This window comes from Monodelphis domestica, chromosome 1 (assembly GCF_027887165.1).
Source record: "Monodelphis domestica isolate mMonDom1 chromosome 1, mMonDom1.pri, whole genome shotgun sequence".
NCBI lineage: Eukaryota > Metazoa > Chordata > Mammalia > Didelphimorphia > Didelphidae > Monodelphis > Monodelphis domestica.
This window is the reverse complement of record NC_077227.1, coordinates 533,892,556-533,914,612: the sequence shown is the minus strand read 5'-3', so window position 1 is coordinate 533,914,612 and position 22,057 is coordinate 533,892,556. Positions and strand designations below refer to the sequence as shown.

The 22,057-nt window shown below is 35.3% G+C and overlaps 1 protein-coding gene and 1 long non-coding RNA gene across 3 annotated transcripts in view; one reads left to right on the top strand and one right to left on the bottom strand.

Annotated features, from left to right (window-relative positions):
• CDH13 (cadherin 13) overlaps positions 1 to 22,057 on the bottom strand; it is a 1,329,441-nt gene that overhangs the window by 570,312 nt on the left and 737,072 nt on the right. The gene's annotated exons all lie outside the window — the stretch shown is intronic.
• LOC103099312 (uncharacterized) lies at positions 584 to 10,745 on the top strand. The gene is made up of 3 exons (XR_458732.2): positions 584 to 668; positions 6,046 to 6,198; positions 7,711 to 10,745. It is a non-coding gene; the product is annotated as an uncharacterized LOC103099312 (long non-coding RNA).

The window sequence follows — 22,057 nt, the reverse complement described above, 5'->3', positions numbered from 1 at the left end:
ATTCTCCCATGGCTTCAGTTATCATCTCTAGGGAGATTGTTCTCAAATGTCTATTTATAATCCAAATTTTTCCACTGAACTCTAATTCTACTTTTCCAAGTGCCTTGTGGATATTATGGATCTTTAAAATTCTCAGACTTAACTTCAGAACACTTGGCTAAGACCATTCCCCATTTTAAACAATGAAGGAACTTAGATCAGGAATGTGAGACCTCTATTTCACCTCTACTTAAGCATGCTTTAGGGGAAGAAACTCCTTGCTGATCAATGAAAAATATTTAAACCCATACTTATAGTAAGGCAAAAGTTCTTAAACTGTGCCTATTTTTAGATCTAATACAAAAGGGTGCTAAGTACCTATAAAGGTCAGGCAACTTGTGAATTTACAAGGAGCAAAGAGGTGGGAAATTATTCAGAGTTTTTTTCAGGTGTGAACTTAATCAAAAGTTTAAGTCTACTCAGGTGTGAATTAAGAATGGTCTGTCCTTTGGAAAAACATCTACTGTGATTGGTAGATGTGAGAACTTAGGGGAGGTGAAATAGGAGAAAATTCCCTTTAAAAGGAGGTCAAAAAGGAGGTCTTCAGAGATTCAGCTGGGAAAAGCTGAATTGGAGGAGGCAGCTGGTGTCTCTCTGAACACTAGAATCTTGCTTGGACAAATCTTGTGGTGAGTGGATAAAAGACTGATCTCTCTTAGGGTTTTCAACCTAGGCTGGTCTAGCCCTTTTTCTCATTATTTCCTTTTTCTACCGCTCTCTCTCTCTCTCTTTCATTAATACCTCATTTGTATTAATTAAAATCTCTATAAAACCCAGCTGACTTGGGTAGATTTAATATTTGGGAATTTTTCCCTGGTGACCACCTTATATTTGATTTAAAACAAGACACTGTCTTGAAACCATATTTTCTGCAGTCACAATTTAAGCCAACCACTCTTTTATCTGTAACAGTTTATGACTCCCACTATTTTAATCATCACAATATCTCACTTTAATTGTCTCACTCGTAACACAAACTTCATATATCCAAAACTAAATAAACAATTCTACTCAAAAATCTTCAGTGACTCTCCATTACTAAATAATGCATTCACTCTTGTGTTGTTATTCAATGCCTCCCAGTCTCTGCCTTTCTGATCTTTCCCTAATGTTCTTTTTCTATAAACTCTATATGATAGACACAGTGGGTAGACCATACAGATACCCTATTCTCTCCTTTCTTCTATCTCCCTCCCATGTTATAACCCCTCTTCATCTCTACCTATTCAAAATCTCTTACTTTCTGGTCTGATTAATGTGCTATCTCCTTTATAAATTATTTATTTCCCAGAAAAAAATCCCCCTTTTCTCCATTCCTCTTGAATATTTCCTCTGCATTTAATATATTATAGCTATTTATGTACATTCTATAGCAATTTCTAGATTATACTCTCTTTAAGAGCCAGAAACAAGTCACTTTTCATTTTAAAAAATCTATATAGCCTATCACAATCAACAATGCTTTGTTTATTACAGGCACTCAATAAATACTATTTTCCAAATAAACTTGGATGCCAAAATTGTAAAGTCCTATCTCAGAAAATGTTAGAGACCCTCACTAAATAAATTCCTTGTCCCCATTTCTGCACTTAACCTGTACTTTTTAAGAAAGAGATTTTGAATAGCTAAAGGTAAGGGTGGGTAGGAAGTTTTTTTCAGGCATAGAATTCACTCCCTAATTCCCACCAACTACACTGCTTTTGGCTTACTTTGTACTTTTCCAATTTACTGCCACAGTAGGTATATTCTCCCCCACCCTCAACTTTTCAGCTTCTTTTTGCATGTTGTCTCCCCTCATTATATTATAAGCTCTTTGAGGTCAAAAACTGTCTTTTTCCTTCTTTTTTATTTGTATTTATATCTCCAAGGTTTAGCACAGTTCCTGGAACTTAGAGGTGATTTTTTATTGCAGTTGACTGATGGAGATCGAATGAATATAAGATTTGAGACAGGAAAGAACAGAAAATGTTTATAGTCCAGTGTGGCTACAGCTCATCAATAAGACAGGGAAATACTAGGAGATATCAAGAGATAATTTAGGTGATACGACATGGTTAGATCAATTTAGATACTTTTAGAATGACTTCCGTGTCCTTCTGTCTGAATTAGGACCTGGCAAAATTAGCTAACTGCCAACTATAGAAAGCTGAGTAAATCATGCTGTCCTATCATGAGAACAGGTATGAAATCTACCCTAAATAAATTGTCTCCTTCATAACGTTCCAACAGCAGATCTATAAACAATAAATACATATAGTTTATTGACTGCCTGACATATTAGGTAACAAAACAATCTAGCAAAGAAGCAACAAAAAAAAAACAAGAAAAATAAAATAAAATAACAAAGGAGAGACAATATATCTCCAAGAAAGTAAAGAGGGAAAGGGGTATTATTCAATGACCTTTTGAGGAAGCACTATATCTGTATTTCAGTAGGTATCAAATTATGGACATTTTTGTTTCCACAGAGTGACCACTGATCTATAAAGCAAAGGGAAAAGAGGGAAAAGGTGGGACAAAGTGTCTTTACTCTGTAACTTACCTGAGAGACTTATGTCTATATTCCATTTAAAATTTTTTTCAGTTCTAAATTCTCTCCCTCCATCAAGTTCTTCCCCAACCATTTAGAAGGCAATGAATAAATTATCCTTTATACATATAAAATCATGAAAAATATATTTCTGGATTAGCCATGTTATATGTAAATTAAAATAGAAGAAATGTTTTAAGGAGGGAGCAAGAAAAGTACATGAAGAAACAGTAGACACATTAGGATATTAGAGAATGATCAAATTTTATAGAAAATTTATAGAAAAACAATAGAAGACCGTTAGATATGTAGAGCTAATAATAGGTATGATGTTCTCCTACCTGTGTCAGAACTAATAGCCCACTTCAGTAGGTAACATTTTCTTGTAATGATGATTTAAGTAATTGTGATATGAATCTACAGAAGCCAATGGTAAAAGGCTATGCAGCAATGGTCAGAGGAAGAGGAGGTGGGTACTGGTTATTGTTGTCTTTGTCCAGAAAAGTAGAGAAGCAGTGACTTGTTTCAGTGGTGATTTTATTCCTAAAAAGTAGAGAAGCAGCTAGGTGGCTCCCTGGATAAAGTCCTCGGCTTGGTGTCAGGAATATCTTAGTTCAAATCTGAGTCCATACATTTAGCTATGTAACCATGAGCAAGTCACTTAACCCCCTTTTGATTTAGTTCCTCAGCTGTAAAATAAGGGAAAACTGAAAAAGGAAATGGCAAACCATTCCAGTATCTTGGCCAAGAAAACGCCATGAACATAGTCCTTGCAGACAAAAAGATTTGGACGATATTGAATAACCAAATAACAAAAAAGGAAGAAACAAAACTGGGTGTAAGACTGACTAAAAGAGGACCTGTTTGGTGAAGGATAAATGACAATGGTCTGAGAAGGAAAGAATCCATCACAGTATTCACAGTATAGAAAAAAAATGGCAAGATGAACCTAATAGGACATGTATCTGTGTTTGGAAAGAGAATGCGGTAAAGAAAAAGTCTAAAAAAACTCTAGTCCAAGTTTTATGGTAAACTCTGAAAGATGGTATCTTGGAATCACAAACAAAAATGATTTCTAAAGAGAGAAATAATACACAACTGCCTAAAATTAAAGGCTACATGGGGAGCGACTGTCCTCTCTAAGTGATACAGCTTGTTTGTATTGTTCTTAAAATATATTACCCAGAACTGGACAACGAGGCTATCACAGCTATTAAATCCCATGTTGTTCTGAACCCTGTGCTTTGACTAGGGAAATCTAAAACTCTAATTAATGGTTTTGACTCATATGTTACTAAAACCCATGATCCCCCTTTAATGTGTGGAGCTGATTTTTTTAACAGAACTGTAGGATTTTACAATTATTTCTATTGAATATAATCTTATTAGAATTGGCCAGCTGCTAAAGTCTGTTAATGTCTGTGTGGAACCTGAATTCACTGTGCATTCTTGTTACCTTTTTCTCCCAGCTAAGAGTCTATCATTCAAAATTCCATAAACAAAACAACTATGCCTTTATTCAGTAGAAGCAAGGGCACTCAGCATAAGCTCTCTTGAGAAAGACTAAGGACCAGAGAATACCATTATAAATAATACAAAGGACATAACTCAGAGAAAAGATAGGATAAACACTAGACCTGTAATTTCATTGATATGGAGAACTCCCAAATGAGAGAACTCTCTCTAGCAATACAAATCAACACATTCTCTGAAACTTAGTCTTAGAGAGTTTTCTAGAACAGTCTGTAGCAGAAGTAAAATTTGAACCCATGACCTAATAGCTATGAAGTCTGTTTTCTGTCTACTATATCATGTTCCTTCTGCATTTCAAACAGTAAAAATAATGAAAAGACAGGGGGAAAATCTAGAGAATATTATTTAACTTTTAAGAACAATCAGAATGAAAGAGAAGAAAGTTGTTTCTATACATGCAAAAATAAAGCCCTAAAACCAGAAAGTTTTATGGAGAAATGGGAAATAAAATAAAAGGGAAAATGAAGAGAAAAGAAAACAAGTAGAGATCAAAAGAAAAGAATTATCTGAATTATGGAACAGAGTAAAAGAGGAAATCTTGCTTTCTATAGGAATAAGTGTGTATTAAGAAGGGATAAGGGCAAGAGAGACTTTACTTAAAATGAGTGCTCATCCCTGGAATCCCTGGGTTTCATTGTGGCATACTAGTAGAGCACTGGACTGAGTTAAGAAGATCTAGATTTGAATCTTTCCTGATACACTTATTAGCTTATTATCTTTGTGACATCTAATAACTGTCTGCTCTGTTTGTCATTTAATCTCTGTTTTCTTTCCTGTAAAACGGGGATGTCAATAGCACCTTGTGGGGATCAAAGGGGATAACATTTTTAAAATGCTTCAAAAACATACTTTACACATATTGACATCGTATATAAATGTTTGCTATTATTATCCCCATCTATCCCATCTAACCATCTTATTTAGGGAGCATTTCCAACATTCCTTTACTGTTTCTTAACCACCAATCACAGAACCTAATTTACCTTGCCAAATGCAATTAGTCAGTATCTTAGCCTGCCATTAACTGGTCTGCTTCCTAATTTTCTCAATTTTACTTAATTTCACAGGGAACATTATAGATCCATAACTAGTCTTTCAGAATGACTTTCACAAGGTTAGTTCACTCGTTAATTGACCATTGGCAATTGTAATTTGTGAAGCATATTAATTTCATCTGTCAATTTCATCCCATAGAAAAATGTTTTAAAATAGTCCATCTATAATAAGGGCCCCACAACAAAAATGAATCTGAAATTTTGATTACTTTGAGTATGTCTTCCATCAACTGACACTGAACAAAACGTTTAGATTTGAGCATCTCAGTCCTTTTCTCCCTGTTTTCATAATCCTTTTGCCCTTCTTTTTATGGTGGAAATAAATACTTTTAGTGTGAATAATTCAGACAGGACGTAAATTGTCCTTCCCAGAGGAAACATCCATTTGCTGATGAAGATCATCTAAAGCCCACAGGTGTGTTAAAACTTGGCCCTGGTAGGAAAGGGAAGCAGGAGGTCTTTACTTTTGGAGAGACTTAATTCATTAAAAAAAGGCCTTGATACCAGTATGAGGAAGTCTTTAGATCAGGAGCTAAAGGAAAATATCATTTAAATAATGACTTCATTTTTCTCAAAAAATTCTGGATAAAATGTTGATTTAGGAAATGTTCTTTGTATGAATGAGTTTCATTAAAAAATATCCTTTTAGCACTGTTAAAAACATCTATTTCTCCCACTTTGTGATAGTCCAAATGATATTTGTCTCCTGGTGGAAAGCTCCAGCTCACTTTCCTAGGAGATTAAATACTTTTTTCACATTTGGACATGAGGACACAGTCTATCTCTTCACCTAAGCTTTTAGAGAATAATGCTATACACAAAAACTTGAATTTTTACTTACCAAAGAAGAAAAATAAACCAGCTGTATCTTTCTGATTTTTGTTTCAGCTACTGGTGTGTGGGAATTCTTATGTATTCTGTGAGCCTCAAACAAGGCTGAAGCAGAATGATATAGAGGACTTGAGTCAAGAATCCTAGATTCAGATCCTTCCTCTGAAAAACTTGCTAGCTTTGTGACCCTGAGCAAGTAGCTTAACTTTGGTGAGTCTCATGTGCCTTATTGGCATCATTGGCATTTGGAGGGGAGGGAAGAGAACAAGTACCTACTGTGAGTGCTGGGTACTGTGCTAAATGCTTTACAAATTTGTCACTTGAGCTTCATAATATCTCTGCAATAAAGGTGCTATGATTATCTCTATTTTACAATTGAGATTAAATGAGGCAAAGAGAAGTTAAATGACTCATTTGGAGTCACACAGCTAATTTAAAAGCCTGGATTTGAATTCAGGATTTGAATTTCTGACTCTAGGTCTAGCATTATGTTCACTATGTCACTTGGATGCCTCTAAGGTAGACAGGTTAGGTGACTTGCCTAGAGTCACACAGTTACTAAGTGTCTAAAGTAAGATTTGAACTCAGATTTTCCTGACTTCTTCCTCAAAATTCAACACTGTACAACCTAGCTATTTATATTCCTAATGGAAATATTATCTTGTAGTACTTATCTCACAGAGATACTGTGAAGCTCAAATGAGTTTGTATACATAAAGCAAATTGAATCTTTAAAGTGGATGATAAATGTCAATTTTTATTATTACTTTTCTGAATTTAAGCTAAATAACTAGATTTATAAGCTCTGGAATGGCATAGGATTCATGCTTCCTCTAGAGGCAGGTACTCTTAAAGGAATAATTTCTTGTTTGGCAAAAGTTAGTAGGGAAATAAAAGAAAGGGAAAAAAATCATGAACTGTTAAAGTCAATGTGCCTTTTAACCACTTCTTACCAATGTATTCGTTAAATATGTATTCCAAAGCTTTTTATAACACAAGCAATTTTACTTCTGTATAAGATACTCCACATTGATGCTTTATACATATACCAATTTAAAAGCATGAAAATTATGAATTTGACATGCTGTAATGTCCTTGTCGATCATAAAAATACATATTTTGAATTAGGTTCCGAAATATATAATCTATCCATCCTACATCACAGTATGGCATCTTAGCTGTAACAGCACGTGTGGCGTGTGCATTATCTGAACATAATTACTCTGCTGCTGTAGCATTACCCATGTACATCATAATCGTGTTAAAATGCTGTTCTGAGCAATAAAGTTTCTGGTGAGAAGAAAATTTCTTCTTCATTTAATCTTTTACAGCTTAAAAAAAAAAAGAGACAATCTTTTATTTTTTTCACTTCCACAGTTAACAAAAAACACCCTTCAAAAAGACCATTCTATTTCTATTTATAAACGGACTGAATCTCTCTCTTAGCTAACACCCTCTCCTTCTTCTGCAATAACCTCAACCTCTCAAGGAGTGTTTCTTCCTAGTTATATATTTACTCAATTTGATGGGACTTAAATGGGCCTAGTTCAGTTGCCCAGACCTAACTGCCACCATCCAATCTGAAGCACGTTTTTTATATTGGCGTCAAAAACAAAGACAAGCATTACTGAAGACTAGATATTGACTTAGAAAACCAAGATTAATATTATTTAAGTTATATTTTTATTTATTTTGTTAATGTTTCCTAATTTTATATTTCAGGACACCAAGAAGTTTAACAACTCTGCTCAGAAAAAAGCTCTTGCACTAAGTAACTTTCCATAAGTACAGGATCATCTTGAAAAACAAAGTAGAAGGAAGAGCTCAGGGTAAATTCCAATCTACTAATTCTAATTTTGGATTTAGAGCTCTAAGGGGCCTCTGAAACTATCTAGACCAACCCTGCTGATTTAAGCATTGTTCTGATGCTCCCTAACTGTGTAAAGTTAGGCAAGTCCTTTAACTTTCCTAACTCTATTTCCTCATCTATAAATGAAGGGCTTGGACAGCTGACCTCTGTTTGCTTCTAATTCTAAGTCTATGATCCTATGAATTGAATTTTGATAATAATGTGTGTCCTGAGAAAGCATCCACTTTGTGAATAGAGGAATTATGGAGTGTTTAAGTGATTTGTGTATTTATAACAGTCTTTAGATTCTGAAGGGGGAATAGGTGGAAGAAGGACAAAGGAGGGGAAAAGATAAAAGCCAATTAACACGGTTTAGATACTATATTTGAAAAAAAAATCTAAGAATGAATGGCAATGGATCATAGTGTTTAGAGTGACAGTTAATGTTACAAATAAGTGAGAATTATTGATTTAATTCCTGAAGGTGTTCTATCCCATCTCTATGTGGGCAATTCAGAGCTGATAACAAGAATTGACATTTCTATGGCACTTTAGAAATTCCAGTGCATTGTATCAATATTATATCATTTAAGTCTTATGATGGGACTGTGAAAAAGATGATATAGTTACCATCCTTATTTAACTGATGGGGAAACTGAGTCTCATATATAAAAAGATTTAGTAACATTTTGCTGGACAGAATCTAAACCAAGTTTGTTCTGACTCTTATTGTGGCATTCTGCTTATATTAAATTTGTAAAAATTGTATCCAGCTCACAAAAATAATGTATGGATAATTCTAGACACTTCATATCCTCATCTTCAATGACCTGGCACTTATGGTTTTTTGAACCTTTTCCCAAAAATCATTTCTTGCACTAATTTGGAAAATGGGAGCAATGTCAGGTACATACAAGGATTTATTGAGTTTGCCAAGTGTCCATCCCTAAGAGGCAAGAAAGCATGAATCACTGAGACATCAGGGAATGAAAAGAATCAGGGCTAGATAAGCATTTGAAATGAATGAAGGGAGAGAATCAATGCAAACACAGTAAATCACTTCATGGTTGGATAAAATGAAAAAAGGAAGAAAATGTGGAGAAAGAGGTAGAAACAAACTTACTACCTATGTAGTGTTAGGCAACCACTTCTCGCCTAAGTGTTCATAATCACAGAATGGTTTTGGTAGAAAATGTTATAGAGATCAACGAGGCTAAACGATTCCAAATAATTCCTTCTATAGGTTCCCTAACAAACAGTTGTCTAATTTCTTGCTTTTTTGTTGCTTCTCTTTGCTTTCCATGTCTGACTCTTCATGACCCCATTGGAAAAGATATTTGAATAATTTGCCATTTACTTCCCCAGTTAATTATAAAATGAGGAAACTGAGGCAAACTGAATTAGGTGATTTGCTCAGGGTCACACAACTTAAAAGTGTCTGAGGCTGGATTTAAATTCAGGAAAATGAATCCTTCTGATTCCAAGTCCAGTGTTCTATCAATTGAACTACATAGCTGCCTCTTGGTATTCCTGCACCTTTATATTCCTGCTTTTTATGAACAGTCATAATGATACTTGTCTGTTATATATGCTAGCAAGGAGTTGGGGCTCAGATATTCTGAGCTACAGGAAACAAGGGCAGTCTGGTGCCTACAATAAAGCTTATACCAATATGTTAAACTGGCCAGGAACAAGTCACCACAATGGTGTCTACAGATGGAAGAACTGGTCCAGTTTATAAATGAAGCTCCTTATATGCTGATCAGTAATGGAATGAGTCTTATGAGAAGTAACTTGATGAGCCAAAGATAGGAATATAGTTAGAGACACACAGAGAGATAGAAATAGAGATAGAGATGATAGAAAAATAGAGAAAGAAAGAAAGAAAAAAAGGAAGGAAGGAGGGAAGGAAGGAAGAAAGGAAGGAAGGAGGGAAGGAAGAAAGAAAGAAATGAAGGAACCAAGAAAGAGGGAAAGAAATGGGAAGAGAGAGAGAGGAGGGAGAAAGAAAAAGAGAGAGGGCTTTATATATATATATATTTGCATACATACATATAGAGAGAGGGAGAGAGAAAGGGAATGAGCCAAAGGAAAAGGTAGAGAGAAAGTGAGAGGGAGAAAGAGGAGATGGGGAGGAGAGAGAGAGTTAGAGAGTTAGAGAGTTAGTTAGAGAGTTAGAGAGTTAGAGAGAGAGAAGAAATGACCCAGAAATCCTGGCTTCTATTTTCAGACACTATAAAAATGGGTGTGGAGTCATTCCTCATATGGAAAATAAAGACAAAGTCTAAAATATCCTGAAGAATTCTTCGACCTGTAAATCCTATGAGAAAATTTCCTACGAATGACATTTACTGAACAAAACTCTAGGAACATAGTGAATGAGATACAGTACTATAATTACAACAGCTCTCAACTTTGAAAACCCTGACATGGCTTGTTTGATTTTGTTATATTCTCTATTGCCCTGTAAATGGCTGAATGGGGCTTTCTTTTTAAAAATTGATTCTGCTTCAATAAATCTTCCAGAATTTCATTTTACCCTTAAGAAAATTTCAGAAACATCCAAATACCAAAAAAAAAAGTGTTGAATTGCTGTTCCACATGTTTGACCAGGTTTCAAGAACATATCACAGTATCTCAGAGGTCATCTAATCCTATTTGTACCTGAATAAGAATCCTAAATTTAGTATCATTAAAAGTAATAATTCAAACTTCATTTGAAGATGGAGCTGAAGATGTTTAGTGAGGGAAGACTCGCATACTGTGAAGCAACTTTCATTTTGAATTAATCAATAAATCAACATTTATTATATATCTGGCACTGTGCTAATCTCTGGGCATAGTATTCTCCTTTCCCCGATCTCCTTTGAGGAACTTGCAACATGCAAAGGAATATATACAGGATAACTCTGGCTGGTTTTTTCAGGCTCTTTCTACTTTTTTCAGCCAGTCTTTAAGACTTAATTGCTATCATGAAGCTTGTTCAAACAAAATGCCTTTTTTAATATGGCTGAAAATGAATTCATTTTTCTATCCTTCTATCTTTGCTATTTGTCTCACTATCAAATCATAATGAGTTTTCCTTGTATGACATGGCTTCCAGTCCCATTGTTATGATGGATTCCAGTTTGCTGATATCTTTCCTAAAATGAGGTTTTCACGACTGAACATATCACACAGATGTGATCCTACCAAGGCATCAAACAATGGTACTTTCACTGTTCTCACTGAAGACTACCTCTATCAACACACACTCAGTTCCAAAGATCCTTGGTGCTTACTGATTCCTACTATTGTATCTTATAGAATTTGAGGTCCAATTTGGCTAGAATATGAAAAGCATGAAGGACAGTGACATTGAAGTCTGGAAAAGGAGTTAGCCAGATGGTGGAAGATTCAATTGTAACCCAAAGGAATTGGCATATAGGAAAAAAGGTGTTCCTATTGATTAGGGGACAGCGAGGTGGCATAATAGACACAATCCTGGTCTTGAAGTAAGGATAACTTATTTTCTTGAATCCAAATTTGGCCTTAGCTAGCTAGCTATGTGACCCTGAACAAGTCACTTAACCGTGCTTGCCTCAGTTTCCTCATCTGTAAAATGAGTTGGAGAAGAAAATGGCAAATTGTGCCATTATCCTTGCCAAGAAAACCCCAAACAGGGTCATGAAAAGTTGGGCATGACTATATAAGATCATGGATTATGGATTGAGGTGGTAAAGAACCACAGGCGACCTCAGAAGTGACTGGAAATGCCCATGAGAACAATTTTTTTTCCTTCAGGTCTCTCTCCAACTCACAGCTGACAGCTACAGCATATATAAATTTGGGTTGTGTCTGTGTCTGAGTGTCCAGGTGATTGTGCAGAATAAAATGAGTCATACTTGTTCCATCACAAACAGGAGGCTTACAATCAGAAAACCCAGTGAGTAAGCAGATATTAACTTTCCTGCTATAAAACCATGGTTGGAATTATCAAGATGAAGTGATGGAAGCACAAAGAGGCAGCACTAAGTTAGGTTGTCATGATCAATTGCTGAAAGCACAGGGCATCACACCAGTGGCATGGAGCACCCCTGGATCCAGCGGTGTTCTGAGTGAGAGGCCTAGAATATAAACTGACAATGTTTGGTGGGGAATGCAATCACCGTACAGCTGGTTGCTTAGCAACAGATGTTGACAAATATGTCAAGAAATCAGCTTAATCTCTTTTCTGTTTGTAGCACATCTAAGGATCAGAATGTTTGGAAACATTTCTGCAATCATCAGGATAACAGTTATTTTAACATTGGAAAGGGAAGGAGGGGGCAAAGTTCTGAATGCACAGCTGTGACTATGTGTATCTATAATGAGTAGATTCCTTTCTTTTAAACTGACCTTATACCTACTCTTTTGCTTTTCCCAAATGGTAAATCTTTCAATATGAGATGAAATGTATTACTATATTTTCATTCCGAATGATTTCAGATTTTCTTTTAAAAAGAAATCTTTGAAATGTAAAATCATTCTTCTTTCAATAGCCTTCCACAGTACTTATTATGATGTTAATTGTTTTAAGTTGGCCTTGATTTAGGTAATCCTTGATTTAAAAAAAAAATGACCTGCAGGCTTTTGTAGCTCTGTGACAAAAAGAAAATACATACACAAACAGATTGAGTGGTATGGAATATGGATGTCTGCATTAAAACTGCATATGTCCTTTTATCTGTCTTTGATAAAAATAACTACAGAAGACCAAATGGTTCCTAAAAGAATCTCCTTTACCAAATTATTATGAATACAGTTTATAATGGATATAGTATGCAAAGAATTAACATTGAGGATCACATAAAGGGCATTGGAGGAGACTTGAGCAGATTGCAATATATTTTATTCAGGGAAAGGAATATAAAGGATGTAATTAGAAAAATACATGGTCATTAAAAAAAGTTGGAGTTCCCAGCAAAAGCAATGGATCATTGATGAGCAGACCAGAGGGGTCACATAGGTATCCATTATTCCATGGGAATGAGATCTCAAGGAAATGAGAAGCAGGACCCCAATATATTGTATAGACATACTGTGACAGATCAAAAGGAGGTTATGGACAAGTCTCATTGAGCGAATAGATCTGGATGGGTCACAATCTATATCAATGGAGAGATGAATGTGAGTGCAAGTCTGAGAATAAAACAGTTTTGAGGGAGCAGTTGGGAGGTTTAGTGAATGGAGAGCCAGGCCTAGATTTGGGAGGCCCTGGGTTAAAATATGGCCTGAGATACTTCCTAGCTGTGTGACCCTGGGCATGTCACTTAACCCCCATTGCTTAGCTCTTACCACTCTTCTGCCTTGGGACCAATACAAGGTATCAATTCTAAGAAGGAAAGTTAGGGTTTAAGAAAAACAGTTTTGAATCATCAAAATGTTGCTCTCCCAGAGAGCTTTCAGTTCTGCAACATCAATGCAAATGACACATGCTAAGTAAAAATCACTAATGTTAGCTACCTGCTTGTAAAAAAAAAAAAAGATGTAGAATTTTAGCCTATTCTACTCATTCTCTTACAGAAAATGGGTGTTATTTGTTTTTGGAAAGGTTACTCAGCTATAGGGGTCTTGCTTACAAAATATGAAGTGACCACAAAAACCACATTCTAAGTATGAGTAACAAGAAAATGAATACAAATAGTTTTTTTTGATACTACATACTAGATTGAGAATGGGTAGATGGAGGGGTCCACATTTCCTAGAAGCTCAAGCAGCTTTACTTCTACTCAGTCATGTGTGGTTCATGGAGAGCAAACATTTTACATCATGCACAAGATATCATTCCTTATAAATTGTTCATTAACAAGTTTCTCTCCTGATGGAGGAAGCCTGAAGCCTGAAGATTTGGATGTCGGAGCTTCAAGTCTGTTCAGGACAGCCATATGTGTAGCCTGTGCATTTGTCTCTCTCCTTGATTTTCCTTATCTAGAAAACATTGCCTGGAATTGATCCATTTGACAGTAAATGGAAAGGTAATTAAAAATGATGATCTTCATAATTATCCAGAATAAAATCAAAAGATATCTGTCAAAGGAAACTTCAAGAATCATAAAACACTTAATTTTCTTCTGTAAGAATAACTGAGAGAAATAAAAGTATAGGCCTTGTGTATTAGCTTCATTTATCCAACAAAATGTCCACATTTTAACATCAGAATATTTGGGGCTTTTAGATACACATGTTCTTTGATCTTTATCTGTTTTTTAAGCTGGTAAAGTCCTGTGCTTTCTTCTACTTAACATTGTTAAAACCTTAAAAAAATGTAGCTGCTTTAGCCTGAGTAAGTCTACAGAGATGGAGAATCTGATAAACTAACCTTAACTTTTTGCTTCACAAAGAGAAAAGTGTTACCAGCCAGACTTAAATTATTGGAAGGAAATGGGCTGGGGACCTGCGGTCAAAGGGGTCAGAAGATCGGAATAGGTTAAATGGGAACAACTCAGAAATTCATTTTTAGTCTGCCATTCAAAGTATGCCATTGTTTGATACCAGGCTCCCTCTCCAAGCTTATCTCTCAAGCAATAAGAAAATCTTTCTCACCCTCCCCATCAGTCAAAGTGAAATACTTGCTTCTCCTTCTTCAAGTCCTTTTCAAACTTAAATCTGCTTCCTACTTATTATCTAAATCAATACTCCACTTCTTCTACAGGATCACTGGTTTAGAGCTCAAAGGCAACATAGAGTCCATTTCATGCATCCTCTCCTTTTTTCCCCAATATGTAACAAGACCATAGATCAACTTATCCATTCACTGCTCCATGAAGCCTTCCCTGATTGCCCTAGCCACCATGGATTGTTCTCTTCCTTGAATTCCTGCAGTGTTTACTGTCTCTACTACTTATTTAATTCTAGTCATCAACTTCCATGTATTACTGTTGATCTTTTAGTTTCTATTTTCTGCTCCTTCAACTTAACTTGAAATGCAAGTAACCTGCAATTAAATAGTTACTTCTTCATTCAATCAAGCATTTATAAAGCTTCTACTATGTCACACACTATGCTAGATAGTAGGGATACAAAGACAAAATACCGCAATGTCACTTGCCATCAGGAGCTTTCATTTGGATAGGGCAGAAAGTGTGGAAATATATAGTTATATGCAAAACTACAAAGTGACCTCAGTGGAGAAGACCTCCAGGAGAATTCAGCCAAAAGGTGGCACTTGAATTGAGCTTTGAAGAAAATAACATGTTGATGACAATGCAGGGGGCAGAAGGTGGAGAATTACATGAAGATATATTAAGCCCATCTATGACAAAGATGATGAATGAACCTTCTTTTTATCACAGCAGTTTAATAGTTAGAAAACGTGAACTACAACTCAAGCAACTATCATCAAGCCAGGTGTATTTTCACTGTGGTTAATACCTCTTAACAATAGAGCCCTTCAAACCTGAAATTAGAATTATATTGTTGCATGGTAATTATTGTTGTAATAATATTGTCTTATGTAGTATTCATTACTGCTAGGTAATTGACCTGAGTGCTTGCTTAGCATCTTCAATTCCCAGTATATGCTTAATTACAAATTCAATCATTTATCCAATACCAATAACCATGGCATCCTGTATTATCACCTAATTACTCAATAAGAATTGCAAAACATTCTTTTCAAGAAGAAAATACATACCTGTCAGAGGAAATTTTTATTTAATTTTTATAATGAGCTTATTCCTTTTTAATAGCAGAAAAAAACAAGATTTGGGTAGCCTAGCTAAACTCACTCATAATCATACTGTGTGAATGTAGAACATGTTTATGGAAGCATATCTCTGAAGAACTCATAACACATTGCCCCTCAAGTGAGTGGATTAAAGGTTAGGCTCTGTGAGTTGCTTGAACTCAAGTTTGTTGAATCCTTTCCTTTATATCTCCTGTCAGAGAAATGTGATCTCTTTGGACTTGTGTCTGTGAGTGTGTCTCTGTGTATATGCTTTATTAGTCAACTCCTTTCATCTCATGTAAATTTACAACTAATTGCTACTACTATTATCATGTTTCTTTTCAGAAATAGATGGAAATAAACCTAGTAAATAAAGAAGTTTGAAATAAATCTGTCTGGGCACTATTAAAGACTTGTGGTTACACAAGAAGCTAATTGGAGCAGTGAATATAGTGGTGGATTTGGAGACTAGTTATAGAATTTTACTACCTGCGCTGCTCTGAATAAGTCCTTTAACTTTGCTGTACCCCAGTTTTTTACCATGTGAAATTAAAATGTTAATTTTGTGGCCTTTAAAGACCCTTCCAATTCTAAATATATTTCCTGTAGTTCTAGAATGCCTTATATAGTCATTTACTTATGAGACCAGGTGGCCTGCTTGTGATTCAGATAGATTTACTGAAGGTTTAAAGAGTGTTTGAGAGCAGTGACTCATTTGACATACCCATTTTTATTCCTCATTGGAATTGTTTTGGCCTTACTTAGATATTTGGGTTCTTATTTTTGGACAATTCCCAACCATTTATAATTTTTCTTCAATAGAAATTTAGGCCACAGACTCCCAACTGTCATTTTAAACTACGAACATTCACTTTAGACTTTAAAATGCCCTTTAAAATATATTCTCTTAAATCTGGAGTAAGCACAAGGTCATGCTCAGGTTTTCCTTCCATTTTCAGAAAAGCTAAGATTGAATACTCACTCCTGATATCTCAAGGTCCTCATCATTTCATATTTTGACCATTATACATCATTTCAGAATTCTGACCATTATATCACAGTTTTTAGTTCATTCTTATTGGTCTAGAGAAGGTCCAGCTAGACTAATAACTTCCTTTGTTTCTTCCTCTACTTTTAAAAATCATTCCAATAAAGGCATAGCCAAAGAGTATTAGTCACTAAGTTAGTTTTGGCAAAGAGAAAATTGCAGCAAATGTTTAAAGAAGTTCCATATCATTTCTCTGGGTGAGGTTTGAGATGTTTCCCAATGTTTTTTTTTTCACCTCTTGCTCAGGTGATTTATTGAATAATGTCATTGGTTTAGAACCTTAAGGAGTCAGGATCCTAACCATCCAACTTCTATATATGATGAATTATCACGAAGGTAGCTCACTCTATCCTCCACCCTTGACTTCCTTTGCCTCTCATAAGTGAGCTTTTTGCTTCATCTAAATAGGAATTAGCCTGCCATTTTATTTCCTATAACCCCCCTGCTAGGAACCCACCCTTCTCTTTCTTTAAAAGATCCTTAAAAATCATGAAGTTCAACCATTTTATTTTTATTCTACAGATATCATAAGGAACTCAGATGCAGAGAAATTAAATGATTATGAACTCAGGCTCACAGGGCTAGCAAGTGATTGAGACACTTTAAAGACCTATCTTTTTAACTAAGTTGTAAATTCTGAGCATTATACCCCATACCCTCGATATTCCTATGACAATCACTCCTATTTTACCCTTTGTTGGTTTGCAAAATAAAAGTTCTCTATCATCTATTTTCCCTCTGGCTTTTGGAATTCATCACAGGGTGCAAAATATCAATAATGCTATTCAAATAATTATATTCTAATTATTAATGATATTCAGGTACCAACCCTATTATCTACTTTTTCCTTTGTAAAGATCATATACCTTTCCAAAGTCATATTCCAGTCATAATTACCATGTAATTCTCAGATGCAATTTTCAGGGAGAAAGATATGACTGATATAATGAAAACTTCCTAATTATTGGATATATATATATGTAAAATTATAAGCAAGGAATTGATTATGGATATAAATTGATTAAATACTCTGCTTGCTGTGATTACAAAGTATCTTGAATTTATATAAGTGAAGTGAAGCTCATAAGGGAACTTCTCTTCAGGTCCAGGTGCAAGGATGCTAAGGAGACTCTTGTTATACAAAAATAAACTATTTATTGAGAATAGAAGGATATAAAAGGGTTTCTAACTCTAAGGGATTCTAACTCCAACCAAACAAAACTCCCTGGTTCCACAAGGAACCGCTTCTCCTGTTTCCACAGGCTACCCTGATCCTTCCTGATCTGACTAACTGGAATTGTCCCTATTCTTTGATAAACTAATGCTATTACACTTACAAGCATATAGTTCTTAACTTTGTCTCTAAGTTATTAAAATAACAAAGGCTAGCTGGCTGAGCCTCAGCAAGAATTAAAGTAGGATTCTGAGCCTTAGCAGACTCAGAGACCAAACCAAAGACCAGGGTTTTCTATGATCTTCTCAGAGATAATTTATGAAACAGCAATAGATAGTCACTAGTGTTTCCCAAATTGGAAAAGGAATTCATTTAGCTCCTTCAGGTTTTTCCCTCCTTTCCTTCTACCTCAGACATTGAGGAGAGAGAGAGGAAAGAAGATGTCACCTGCTCCCAGCACTCTGAGAAAGTGCAACTGACACTCCCAGAGACCAACTGACACACCCAGAGAGAGTAACTGCTACAGAAAAACATTACATTGTCAACATTTGAAACTGACACTGTCTCAGATCTGTTTCAAACTCCAATTGTTCTCAAGCCAGCTTCTTCACTTCTTATCTCTAAACTAATATAACAAGACTTAATTTCTAATATCATCCTTATAATTTGTGTATATGTGTGTAGTATAATATGTGTATATGTTATGTATATACACAAACGTATACATATATAATCTGTATGATATGTAGGTATATGTATATACACATGCACATATCATTAAGTAATGGTTTCCCTACTGAAATGGGTTTTATTCCAACAAGCAGAGAAAGCATATAAAGGAATGCTAGAAGTGTGTGTGTGTATGTGGGGAAGATGGGCCCATAGCAGGGAGACCATAGGAAGTAGAATGATAGCTTAATTCTCAAATAGTTAAAGCAAAAGACTCATTTATGAAATTCAAGGGGAGTCAGGGATGGAGGATACAGTGGATTCTCTTCATAGTAATTGATTGAGTATAATCTGAATAGTTAGGATGCTGGAGAGTGGATTTCTGTTTCATGTAGGTGTTGAAGGAAAAAACTTCTGATATTTCATCTAAATTCCATCTAAATCTTCTATTATTCAATGTGACCCATCCCAAGAGGTTAAATTTACTTATAGGCAGTAAAGATCACAATCATTTAAGAAAGGAGCTTGGTGAGGATTACATAGTTAATAAACATAACAGCCAAAACTAGGAACTAGAACGTTTATCTCCTGGAAGTGTTAGTTCAAATTAAGTTTATTTATTCTAATATTTTCATCCCTGTTGAAATAAGATGCCCTTGGTAGGCTGCTTGATGCCCCTGAAGGAGACAGAGGACCTTGGTTCAGATTTTGCCTTTGATAGTTATTACATGTTCAAACAAGGTCAAATGTTTCCACTTTTCTGGGCTTCAATTTCTTTATCATTAAAAAAATAAATTGTTTGAACTGGATAGACTCTAATGTCCCTTCTATATTCTCTCTCTCTCTCTCTCTCTCTCTCTCTCTCTCTCTCTCTCTCTCTCTCTCTCTCTCTCTCTCTCTCTCTCTCTCTTTCTCTCTTTCTCTCTCTCCCATTTACCCCCTTTATCTCTAATATTAGATACATATTATATATATATATATATATATATATATACATACTTATAAAATAATTAATTTGGGTTTCCATTTCCAAAAGCACAAAATTAAAGGTTAGATAATTTTGAAGTTTCCTTCCACTTATAAAACTATAAATAAAGTTCACAGTTATTCTCTCTGCTGGAATGATGACGAGTGTGAGAATAAAAGTTGTCTGGAGTTAGGAAAGGACAGTTCTGCCCTATGTTATCAGAGAACTCTAGATCTCCAGAGAATGCACATCTGAATTTCCTAACATGCAGTAGGGCCTTCTTCTACTTAGAAACAGAGAAAAATGCTGTACCTTATAACTAGCATGCAATACCCAAATGGATCCTGGGAAAGTGCAGCAGAGATGATACTGATTATCAGAATAAAAGAGAAATGGGAAATCACAACATAAATAACCACAGATCCCAAGTCATGGCAAAAGTGACCATGGCAGGAATAAACTTTTCTTCTAGCTTGTGTGGCTATATTACTGGAGATGTTGCTTATGGCATGACAATTTGTTGCCTATGGCATGACAAAGTAATCCATTTCCAAGAAATTACAGCTTACCACATTTTTGAAGAACTTGGCGAAGAAATTTAAATTTTTTAAATTTTAAAAAGTTCAAAATCTTTGAGAATATTTTTCTAAAACATGTAATTTCTAGAACTATATCACCATCATATACCAATAAAATAAAGATAAAATTATATCCCAATATTTTATGCTATTACAAAAAGGATCAGAAATTACCTTTAGAACACTAATAATATGGAAATAATTGTAGGACAGCACCCTTTCCCTTGATCATTTCTTTCCAAATCCCATTGCAAAACAGGAGACTGAGCTGAATAATAAATGAAGTAATAGCAACTCATTCTTATGGTGCCTCCAGGCTTGCCAAGCACTTTACATGTATGATTTCATTTGATTCTCATAATAGCTCTGTGAGATTGGTGCTATTATTATCCCTGTTTTATTGATGAAGAGGCCCAGACTGGTAACATGATTGCCTAGGGTCACATAACTACACTATCCGAAGTTGAATTTTAACCCAAGGTCTTTCTGATTAGTGCTCCATTTACTATGCCTGGCTGAATCCAAATTGAGCCCAAGACAAAAGGAAGGTGTTCAACTGTGGAGCCCCAACTCTAGATTTCCCGTTTAGCAATCCCATTCCAGAAAAGGTTGCCATAGCACTTTACTCACAGTTAATCCTCCATGCTCCCTAGAGGACCTGAGCAACTTTTGGGCCAGAGCATCACATAAAACTCAACCATTAAATTTAAGGCCTCAGAGGAACAGAAACATGAAGAGGAGTTGTCATGAGGTATCTGAAAAGAGCTGATTATTATAACTAGATTGGGTACTGATTTGGCTATGTTTCCTAGCAACAAACACCAAAAGGGAAATGTGTCAACTTGCATGTTTCTCGTTTTCTGATAAAGAAGTCCATCATCTTTACCTACAGAGATATATCCTTTTTTACCTTAGAACCAAAACCAAGTTGGACTTTATCAAGTGAGTCACTAGGGAGCATCATGGACAGGATCTGTAACTGTGGCTTTCCAAATGGAAGAATTTTATATCAACTCTCTATGAAGGCAGAGTGCTTAATTTGAAGGAAAAAATATTCACCTAAAGAAGTCATATTTCTATAACTTTTAGAGTTACAAACTTTTTCTGCACAAATATCCAGTGATATCAGGAATATAAAAATTATTATAATCCCTGCTTATATATGGGATGCTCTGAACAAATTGTGTTCAAACACCCATTCCACTGAGAAAAATCTTCATATCCATGGTGTAGATCCTCCTCTAACTTACCAATAGGTTAGGGTACTTTCAACGTAGTATAGCCCACCTGCTGGGGTAGTTTTCCCAGGGTGTTGCCTCTGTGCCTGCTACTATCACCATGAAGAAAGAAATGACAAGGTCTTGAATGTTTAGATTAAAATGGTAGACTCTTGTTAAGTGACAATAAAACAATTCTTCTTGCTTTTAGAGAAAATTTAATAGTTATAATGACAATAATTTATATAGTGCTTTAAAGTTTGTAAAACACTTTATACAAAATATCTCATTTGATTACCCAGTGTACGAATTATTAATAGTCTAAGTCTTTTTCAAAGTGACACTAGAACTAACTGTTGGGGTACAAAGACATTAGTAAGGCTAAAAGATTAACTCTACAAGTTGGAACAGTCAACGGTGGGGGACAAGGCAGGTAGAGTAACAACTATTCCTTTCATATCTCCTTTTTCCATTAGCTCAGTTCTAAGGTACTCCTCTTGAGTAGGTGAGTCAGGGTTAATAACTGTTATCAAGCATTGAGGAACTGTAGGAAATGCCTTTGGAAAACCCTTGATTTAATTTCCTACCTTTTCTCCCTGAAGGTGGGAGGAACAGAAAATAGTTTTTTTTTTATTCATTTAAAAATGTCAGTCAATGGTTGTGCTACCAATATGGAATATTGGAATGTACTTTCAAATGAACTCATTTATATTTGTTAGTTTTATTTGTTTCATTTTGTAACAAAATATTTCTCAGGGACTAGAGGTGATTTGGTAAAGTCTGTAATTTATAAATGAAACACATAAACATATATATGTGTGTGTGTGTGTCTGTGTGTGTGTGTCTGAGAGAGAGAGAAAGGAAGGGAGGGAGAGAGAGA